Source organism: Enhydra lutris, unplaced genomic scaffold (genome assembly GCF_002288905.1).
Source record: "Enhydra lutris kenyoni isolate GAN:26980312 unplaced genomic scaffold, ASM228890v2 scaffoldscaffold14, whole genome shotgun sequence".
NCBI classification, from domain to species: domain Eukaryota; kingdom Metazoa; phylum Chordata; class Mammalia; order Carnivora; family Mustelidae; genus Enhydra; species Enhydra lutris.
The window spans coordinates 39373816-39384455 of NW_019154098.1; positions in this window are offsets into that span (position 1 = coordinate 39373816).

The following is a 10640-nucleotide window of genomic DNA, read 5'->3' on the forward strand; positions in this document are numbered from 1 at the left end:
GTTCACTTATTTTCTAACAGTTTAATTTGTACAGTAAAGCACATTACCTAGTGGGGGGGGAACCATGAAGTTAAAACCCCAACTATTTTTTCTCAAAACTTAATTCTGACTTTGTACATTTCTACACTGTTGTAATCAGGCTATGTATAATCATTTTGTGTTTGCTCCTTTAAAGTCTTTTAATTTAGAAGACTGCTAACATGAATACCTCCTTGCTGTAGGATAAATTCCAACACAGAACTATATAGATTAAAAAGGCAGAAATAGGGGCGCCTGCGTGGCTCAGTCGGCTGCCTTCAGCTTGGGTCATGATCCTGGGATCCTGGGATCGAGCCCTGCATCGGACTCCTTGCTCAGCAGGAAGCCTGCTTCTCCCTCTCCCACTCCCCCTGCTTATATTCCCTCTCTTGCTGTGTCTCTGTCAAATAAACAAACAAAATCTTTAAAAAAATAAAATAAAATGTAGAAATAGTCTCCACTCACTCTCCATTCCACTTACCTCCCCAAAGAGAGCCACTGCTAAGAGTTTTGAGTATAACCAGCGCTTTTCTGTTCTTTCCATACTTAATCATCCAGCTTGGTTTTGGCTTGTTTACATAATGGAATTGTATATATTATTCTACAGATTGCTGTCTTCTGTCTTGAAGATCTTCCATGTACATGCATATAGGCCTGCCTCATTTTTAAAAGCTGTTGCAGGGTATCCTTATGGGAGAATATGCACCAAGTGACTTAACCACTCCTCCAAACAATTCAGTGTTTTCAAGAGTATGGTATTACAGCAGCGCTATAATATTCTTATAAATTCTCATACATACGCATACCATTCTTGGGTGTGCAAGAGCTTGTTAGGGCATCAAACATTACAAGCATCCCACTTTTATAAAGATAATTTGGTGACCCACTTCTAAGTTGTTTCACAAATGTTTCAGCTTCTTATAGAAATGTCATGTTAGGGGCACCTGGGTAGCTCAGTGGGTTAAAAGCCTCTGCCTTCGGCTCAGATCATGATCCCAGGGTCCTGGGATCAAGCCCCGCATTGGGCTCTCTGCTCAGCAGTGAGCCTGTTTCCTCCTCTCTCTGCCTGCTTCTCTGCCTACTTGTGATCTCCATCTGACAAATAAATAAAATCTTAAAAAAAAAAAAAAAAGTCATGTTAATTCAGAAAGCTTAGTCAACCAAAAGATGATACTAGAGGCAGTTAAGGCAACAGTTTTTAGAGCACAGACTTTGGAGTAATTCCAGTGGGGTTTGAGGCCCACATCTATCACTTACTAGCTCTATGACCTTCAGCTAGGTATTTAAGCTCCTTAATTAAGCCTCAGTTTCCTGAGAGATAATTGCACCTCCTCAAAGGGATATCATAACGACGAAATAGAATAATGTATATAAAAATGACTTCGCGGAGGTTAGCATACAGGAAAGGCTCAAAAAGAGCTATCTGTATTCAGCAGTACTGGGGAATTATGAATCGTAGGGAATAATGTGCCAGGTAGGAAATTTTCTGCTGCTTGGATAACTGAACTTATTAACAAAGACTGAGTATGACAACTCTTAAGTAGGCAAAGTTGGGGATTATGGGAGTGTGAGCTGATAAAATTAGGCACTGGACATTCTCTTGGACATTTTTAGATGAAGCCGTGTAGTCTAGTGCTTCAGGGTATGGACTCTGGAGCCAGACTACCTGAGTTCAAATCTTCTTTCACCATTCCTAAGCTTTATAACTTTGGGCAAGTTATTTTAAGTTCTCTGTTTTGTTTCTTCTGTAACATGTCCGTTTCATCTGTAAAATGGGGATAATAGCAGTACCTACTTTATAAAGTTGTAAGGGTTGAACTGATGTGTACAAAGCACTTGGAATAACGCCTGGCCCACAGCTGTGATGGTGAGGATCATCACAGGAGCCTTGCTGTTATTCGACAACAAGAAGTGAGCTGCCAGGCCATAAAAGGCCATGAACTGTGACTGCACGTTGCTAAGTGAAAGAAGCCAGTGTGAAGGGGCTCCATACAGCATGGTCCCAACTCAGACATTCTAGAAAAAGCACAACTGTAGAAACGGTCCAAGGTGAGTGATTGTCACCAGTTTGGGGAGTGGTGGAGGAGGTAGGGGAGGGATAAAGAGGTGAAGCACAGGAGCTTTTTAGGGCGGTGAAACTCGTCTGTCGGGTACAGGCTTGGCAGATGCAAGCATTATGCATTTGTCACAAAGCATAGAATGTACGACACAAACAGTAAACCCCAGTGTCAACTCGAGATTTCAGTTAACAGGGTGTATCAGTATTGGTTCATCAGTTGTAACAAATGGACCACACTCGTGAAAATGTTAATAATCAGGAAGACTGTGGGCCATGGGGAGAGAGAGTATGCATGGGTCCATTCTGTACATAAAAATGCCCTAGAAAAAACAAGCTTTGTCGTGTTTTAAGGACTGTAGCAATGCAGTCTGTGGTAGGGTATTAAATAGAAAGGTTGCCTTTCAGTTAAAATGGTTGTTCATAGTTAACCAGCATTTCCTAAAAATATGAACACAGGTAAATCAGCAAGGGACAGACTCCACCCCCCACCCTGAAATGTGCTGGAGAAAATGTTGACAGGTGATGAAATCTGTCTAGGATGACGCCTGAATTTAAGTGACCCAATAAAACCAGTTTGTTTTTATGTGTATCAAAGAGACTGTCTAATTTTTATGCATGGTTCAGATAAAATAAATACCAAATCCAGCTGAAGAAAGGAACACGACCAACACTTTCTGAGCCTTATATAAACCATTCTCAGTCCTATTATTGTTGCTTCCCCCAAAGACAGCTGCAGTCCCGGATTTTATGTTAATCATTCTTCTTTGGCTTTATTGTTTGGCTACATAGAAGTTAGGCATACAAATGATCATTTACTTTTGCCTGATTTTGCATTTTATATTGATATACTGAACATATTTGACTTGCCTTTTTCACTCAGTATTATGGTTCAAAATTTTTTAAACATCTTTTAATCCTGAGTAGATACAAAGGCATATTGACCACACATGCTTCCACCACACAGTTTGAGAAAAAGAACATTCGTATTGCAGTAGAAGACCTGACGTGATGCTCCAGTCCTGTCCACCTCCCACGCATCTCAGGAAACCAATATCCTGAATTTTGCATTTATCATTTCTTCCTGTATACGTTTGAGTCATTAAATAAATATTTTCCTTTCCAATTTTCTGAAGTTAAAAGTAAAATCACTTGCATTGTGTTTTGTTTTTAAAGGAAATGTCTTCAACATTTAACTGCTGAGTGTGATGCTACAGGATTTTTATTATACTCCTTTTACTAGATCAAGGAGGTTTCCTTCTAGCCATACTTCGCTAAAAGTCCTTTCTTCCCTTCTTCCTTCCCTCCCTCCTTCCATGAATATTTAATTGTCATGAGTGCTGTCAATTTTGAAATAAAGAGCCCAAAACTCTTGCCCTCAGGGAGCTTAACTTCTAGTGAAGAGACAATAAGAAAACTGGTAAATTACACATTAGGTAAATTCGTAGTGACAGAATGAGTAGAGGTTACCAGGGGTTGGGTGAGGGCAGGGGGAGCTATTGCTTCATGGGTACAGAGTTCCCACTGCAAGTGATGAAAGAGTTTCAGAAATGTGATAGTTACATAACTTTGTGAATGTATTTAATTCACTGGATTATGTATCTAAGGATAGCTAAAATGCTAAATTTTGTTATGTATGTTTTCCCACAATTTTTAAAAAGTTAAACAAAAAATTATGTTAGTTTGTGGAGAGCTGTAAGGAAAAGTAAAGCAAGAGGAGTTGGAGATTGTTGGGGATTACAAGTTGTTTTTTTTTTTTAAGATTTTATTTATTTATTTGACAGAGATCACAAGTAGGCAGAGAGGCAGGCAGAGAGAGAGAGGGGGAAGCAGGGCCCCCGCTGAGCAGCTACCAGAGACAAAGGCAGAAGCTTTAACCCAATGAACCACCCAGGGCCCCAGGGATTACAAGTTTTAAAAAGGTCAGTGGGAAGAAAAGGTGTCACTGAGATGACACTGGAGTTCAAAGTGGTTGTTGAAATTTACTGAATTTTTTCTGTATCTGTAACATCATCATGCTTGTTCTCATTCACCTTGGTAATATGTTAAATACAACTGATAAATTTTTTATAATATAGAACCAACCTCCCCTAAAATAAATTCAACTTGGTCAATATATGTGTTTATATATGTTCATGTGTGTGTGTGTGTGTGTGTGTGTGTGTGTGTGTGTATGTTTTATACCCTCAAATTTAGAGTGATACATTTTATTTAGGATCTTTACATCTATGTTCATCCGTGAGATTGGCTTCTCCCTCCTGGTTGTGAACATCTATCCTTGAACATTTGATAGAATTTACCTATTAAAAAGTTTGGGCTTGGGGCTCCTGTGTGGCTCAGTGGATTAAAGCCTTTGCCTTCAGCGTGGGTCATGATCCCAGGGTCCTGGGATAGAGCCCCACATTGGGCTCTCTGCTTGGCGGGGAGCCTGCTTCACCCTCTCTCTCTGCCTACTTGTGATCTCTATCTGTCAGATAAATAAATAAAATCCTTAAAAAAAATTTTTGGGCTTGATAGTTTTCTTTGGGGAAAATTTTTGAAATCCTGATTCGATTTCTTTCATGGTAGCAGGAACATTCAGATTTTCTAGTTTTTCCTTCAGTCAGTTTTGGTAATTTACATTGTTGTGGAATTTGCGCACTTCATCTAAATTTTCACACTTGTAGGCATTTTTTCGATCTCTTGAATCCTAATATGGCTTATTTGGGCTTCTGTTTTGTTTTTGTTTTTTTTAATCAGTCTTGCCCAGAAGCTTATCAATTTCACTAATCTTTGTACAAAATTGTTTTGGGGCTCTGTTGATCCTTTCTAGTATATCTTTTCATCATAATTCATTTCTGCTGTGATAGTTAATATTTTCTCCAGCTCATTTGTAAAACACCTCTTTCTACTTTTAATATCAAGACTCTTATGTGTAAGTGACAGAAACCTAACTCATACTAGTGTAAGTGGAAAGGAATTCATAGGCTTGTGTAGCAGAGAAGCCCAGAGTACAGATGGCTTTATTTATGCATGCGTACTCCAGAAATGTCCTGGCTCCAGCTGTCTCTTAGGGGAACTAGCAGCAGGCCCAGGCATACAGACCCATAAGGTCCTAACACCTGCACTAAGACATCATTTTCCATTATCTCTGGCAGGAGCTTCCCAGAGAAAGGTCTGATTGGTCCAGCTCAGGTTAGGGGCCCATTCTTAAACCAATCTCGGTGAGTGGCCAGGAAATTAGGCCAGGCCAGGCTGGGCCTAAGGGGCACAGTTATATAGGTCTTGGCTTCAAATTCAAACCCTAGAAAATAAGAGCTAGAAATAAAATGCTGGTACCCAAGTTAATCAACTTGTTAGTGGATGGGTTGGGATTTTGAGTCTTCTTTCCACACCAAAGGAGAATCACTAGATTTTGCTAAACGTGAAAAAGAACAATTTATTTCCTATTAGTCTTTCAAACATACAGAAATAGCAATCTCTTCAAAATGTGTTATCACTAAATGATCATGAGATGTCTAAAAGGAGTCACCCATCTTTCTCGGCTATCAGCAGATTCCTTACCTTTCACAGAGGGTGTGATTTAAAAAATACTTTTCTTATGGAAGGACACAATGAGTCAAAGGTAATTTTGTGTGTTTCTGTAATAAAAATTCAGATAGAAAATATGCCACAAAAAACTTTCAAACATTTTATTTCTAATAAAATTTCAATCAAAATTATAAATATTGAACCAGCAGTACAAAATAATTCTATAAAAATTTTGGCCATATTTTCCTCTACAGCCAGTTATATTCAGTTCTGAGGAAATCATCAAGATTATATAAGAATAAAAACCATTGGTCATCAACAAATATTTACCAAGTGCCAAATTTATACTAGGCTCAGTAGGGCACTTTCCCTGCCTGCTAAAGAGCTTACAGTCTTTTCTCTAACATTGGGTTAGCAGTTAGCATTAAAAGTAATTCCAAATAAAATATTAAGTTGCAGTGTTTTTCCCTAAGATATCAAAAAATTATCATAAATTGTGATCAGCTAAGCGCTAATACACTTGGGCACAACTTCTCTCCCTATAGCACTAATCAATATTTACCAACATAGCAAGTATTACTGGAACATTCTCTAAAACCTATTATCCCTCATAGAGTCCAATGAGGAAAATCCAGAAATGCTGCACTCAGCCGTTCAACAGACTTAAAGTTCTATTCATAGTTGAGCTTTGGCTAACTTTGTATTTTGTGATACTAAAAGGAAAAAGAAGCCCTCCTAAATACATCAACATGACTTTTGACTGACCCAATCATGTGAAACATTTAGATTTCATCTTTTAAAATTTATATTTTCTGAAGTTTCTACCATGAACATGTATTCATTTCATACTAAGAAAAAAGTGATTATTTTAACAATAAATCCCTCCTTGCAATTATCACCTAAATAATCATTATGTCACATTCAAGTATTTAGACAATACCAGTGTTATTTTTACCAAAGATACTTTTTTAACAAAACTCTAATATCCAGAAAACATGAAGCAAATCTGGACTGATCGACTGAATAACTACTATCTATGGTTGAATTAGTGCCCTCACTGAACTCCTGGGAGTGTGGTGATGGTCAGAAAAGTTACCTTGTGGGGCGCCTGGGTAGCTCGGTCATTGGGTGTCTGCTTTTGGCTTGGGTCAGGATGGTGGGATCAAGCCCCGCGTCAGGCTCCTTGCTCTGCGGGGAGCCTGCTTCTCCCTCTCCCATTCCCTTGCTTGTGTTCCCTCCCTAGCTGTGTCTCTCTCTGTCAAATAAATAAAATGTTAAAAAAAAAAAAAAAAGAAAAAAGAAAAGTCACCTTGTGACTTGTCACCTTGAGGGCCTTGTGACTTCCTTCTTGGTGCTGGGGCTGAAACCCCTCCCAACCCAAAGCCCCCCTCAAGCAGCTCAGCTGCCGTAGAAAAGCATCTGTTCTTGTCCTTGAATAATTCTTTTTTAAAATTTTTTTACTTTTTATCAACATATAATGTATTATTAGCCCCAGGGGTACAGGTCTGTGAATCGCCAGGTTTACATACTTCACAGCACTCACCATAGCACATACCTTCCCCGGCATCCATAACCCAACCACCCTCTCCCTACCATGAATAATTCTTTTTAAATGTTTGGAATCAGGGTTGCATAAATCAACTCAATATAATATACATTACTTTTTTCATAAGTGTATATAATAGCATGATGATATTTTGCTAGTTACTTTTATTTTAAAAAATCTGAGAACCATCTATGTTCTACAAGAAAAAAAAATGAGGCAGATTTCAAACCAAAGTGAGTATCCCTTTGTCAATTATACTTCAATTCTTAAAAAAAAAATAGTATCCCTAATTGGTTTCTCAGAACTGTTTTTTTCTGGAAATTGGTGATGCTTGCTGATCTCTGTTCCCAATAATGGGTAGGAAAATCATGTTTATTCATCTCAATTTAGCACATTATTAAACCTTCTTCCACCTTCAAGAGTTATTAAAACCTGGCTTTGATGTCTGGAGACTTCTTTCATTAGCCACAGAAATAATGATATGGGTGTGAGCTTACAGTATTCCCTATACTGTCCAATAAGCCTGCTGAGTATATCACTGAAATAAGCTAACGGCCTCCAATGGGATTCTACACGGGATTAGTAATGCCAGGGAGTTCCCTAGCTTTTGTTGATAGTAACAGCTGGAAAGAGAAATTCCATCCCTGTAAGCTGCTGTCTAGGATTACACTGATTCTGTTTCTGTAATTAAAACCTTACGAGTGGGGCGCCTCGGTGGCTCAGTGGGTTAAAGCCTCTGCCTTTGGCTTGGGTCATGATCCCAGAGTCCTGGGATCAAGCCCCTCATCGGGCTCTCTGCTCAGCTGGGATCAAGCCCCGCATCGGGCTCTCTGCTCAGCAGGGAGCCTGCTACCCCCCCACCCCTGCCTCTCTGCCTACTTGTGATCTCTCTCTCTGTCAAATAGATAAATAAAATCTTTAAGAAAATAAGAAATAAAAAAATAAATAAAACTTTGCGAGTATAACCAAACACTCATTAACTTGATAAACTCTGAGGAAGAGAGGAGCTGACAGAGTTTTAGATTAAATGATACCTTGTGGGCAAACGCTTTCAACTTTTCAGTCACAGCCGTGCCCTGCTATTTGGTGTGGGGAGAGAAAAAGGAGAGGATCGTTCTCCCTTTACCTTATACATGGGGGTGAGCTAATGAATGGCTTTATGATGTTCACAAGTGGTCAGCAAATCATTTTACAAAAATGAGATGTTTGTAATGTTAGGTGCTCAAACAAGTTTTTGTAGTTTCCTGAAGAGCACCGATACAAACCCTATCAAGGTTATTTGGCCATGACTTATCAAGGTTATTTGGCCATGACTATCCTATGCTCTTGGATTTGTTAAATAACGGGGGGGTGGGGGGGAGTAGGGACGGGACCAGGAGGGGACACGACACCATTTCCTTTGAAAGCCATTCTTATTCTTAATTCAAGGGCAAGTGTGGAACAAAAGCCTTTGTTAAGAGGGATTTGGGTGTTTTGACTGCTCCAAGCTAGGTTAAGAGCTCTTACTCCAAAGTCAAAATGGAAAAGGCAATAAAGGGCACAGGTTGGCGACGTAGTGGACAATTCTGGAGTGAGACTGGGAATTTCTTAGCCTTGCGACTGGCGCCCTCTGTTGGTAAATGCAAACATTCACTCCCTACTGGGACTGCTAGCTGGCAAATCATTTATTCACCATTTCCCTCCCACTTATTTGTAGAAAATACTGCAACTAGCTTAGTAGAACACAAATGGGGTTACAATCCTGGGGCTATATAGCACCCCAGGATGAAAGAATCCACCCCTAATGATAGTTTCTCTATTAATTCATTACAAAACAGCTCAAGCCTTTTGTCCAACTTCTATGTTTTAAATCTGGGGCAAAACTGATGACCTCTTCTCAGAGTGAAGAATGCCCTGGGCTATGCTGTCTGTCGGTCTTGGCAAAAGAGAAAAATTCTAACACAGGAAAGGATAGATTATTGGTTTTACATGCACTTTTCACAACACAAGGGCTATGTAAATTCTTATTTGTCTTTTAAAATGTGGATATGTAAATACACACTTATGTTTTCTCATAGGCATAAAGCATGGCATATATATCACCTTTTTGTGGAAGTATATGCAAGAAAACTTATGTTTTCATGGAAGGACTAAAGATAAGGGAGGGAGAACTTCACTGCCCATTTTATACCTCTCTGTATTGAGTTTTACTACAGGCACTTATTACTTTATTTAAAAAACTAAATATTTAGATGAGATGTTTCAATTCCAGAATATTCACATATTACAGAACATTTTAATATATAGGTTTTGAATTAAAAAATACTAATATCATCTAAAAGAACAGTTTCTAAGAATGTTTAGTAGCCACATTAAAGGCCAAAGTATAAAAAGTGCCAGAAATGTCTATAAATTTAGATACAAAATCTAAGAATAAATTATTTTAGTAATTAATGGAAATTGATAATAGAATTATTAATTTAAATTTATTATTAATGGGAATTAATAATAAATGGAAATTAATGGGAAATAATAAGATTAATAAACAATTAGAAAACTTATAACTCTGTAATAATGCCTTTGAGACAGAGTTCTTTCAAGAACCAGTTCTGAGTAGGTCTCTTCAACACATGCTACCGATTAAAAAAAAACCTACACAACAGAGAATGGATCTTCATGCCTATTAAGTAAACGAAGCCTACTATTTGAGTACTTGACACAAAGTACAATTCTACCTTTTAAGGTGATCGTTCATAGTTACACTAAGCACTATCATTTTCTCCTTACTAGATATCTGTTACTTACTAGATATCTGTTTAAAAATACCTTTTGGTCAGGGAAAACCCCCTTGGATTATAAAAGGCAGCTTGAAAGCTATTATATCAGTTCTGATTTATTTCACTTCCTGGCCACAACATAGTGCCATTTTCAGAACTACACCAAATACACAGCTTGTTACTAAGCTTAGCAGTCCTCATGAAAATGTCAGTGTTACACAAACTGATCTTTAAAATCTATTCTTTTTTAATGAATTAAATGTAAATGGGAGCCCTTGGTATTCATTATTCATTTATTGATTTGACAAATATTTATCAAGCACCTTTCGTGTTCCACTGAAGGGACTAAATGCCTGCATTAAAGATACATAAAAGGGTCCTTGCTCTCAAGAAAATCACAATCTAGCAACTCGGCAGAAAAGAGGATATCACCTACTCAAGCACTTCCTCTTGCCGTCTACTTCCACTCTTTAAAGTCACAAACATAAACTAATATTAAAATCATAATAAAGATGATAATTCTTCCCTGTAGCCTATATTCTTGAAATTACTTACAGGTCATCTTAGTAGTCACTTTAATATAAAAGCTAAAGTAAAAGAGTCTAGTTAATTCATCTGAACAGTTATCTTAAAAAATAGATATTTGCAAATAAGAAAAGACACCAAGTGTTTCCAAAATATAATTCTATCCTGATATTCATGAACACAAGGCACTCAAGGGTAAACAAGATCGGCATCATTGTTACCATTCACA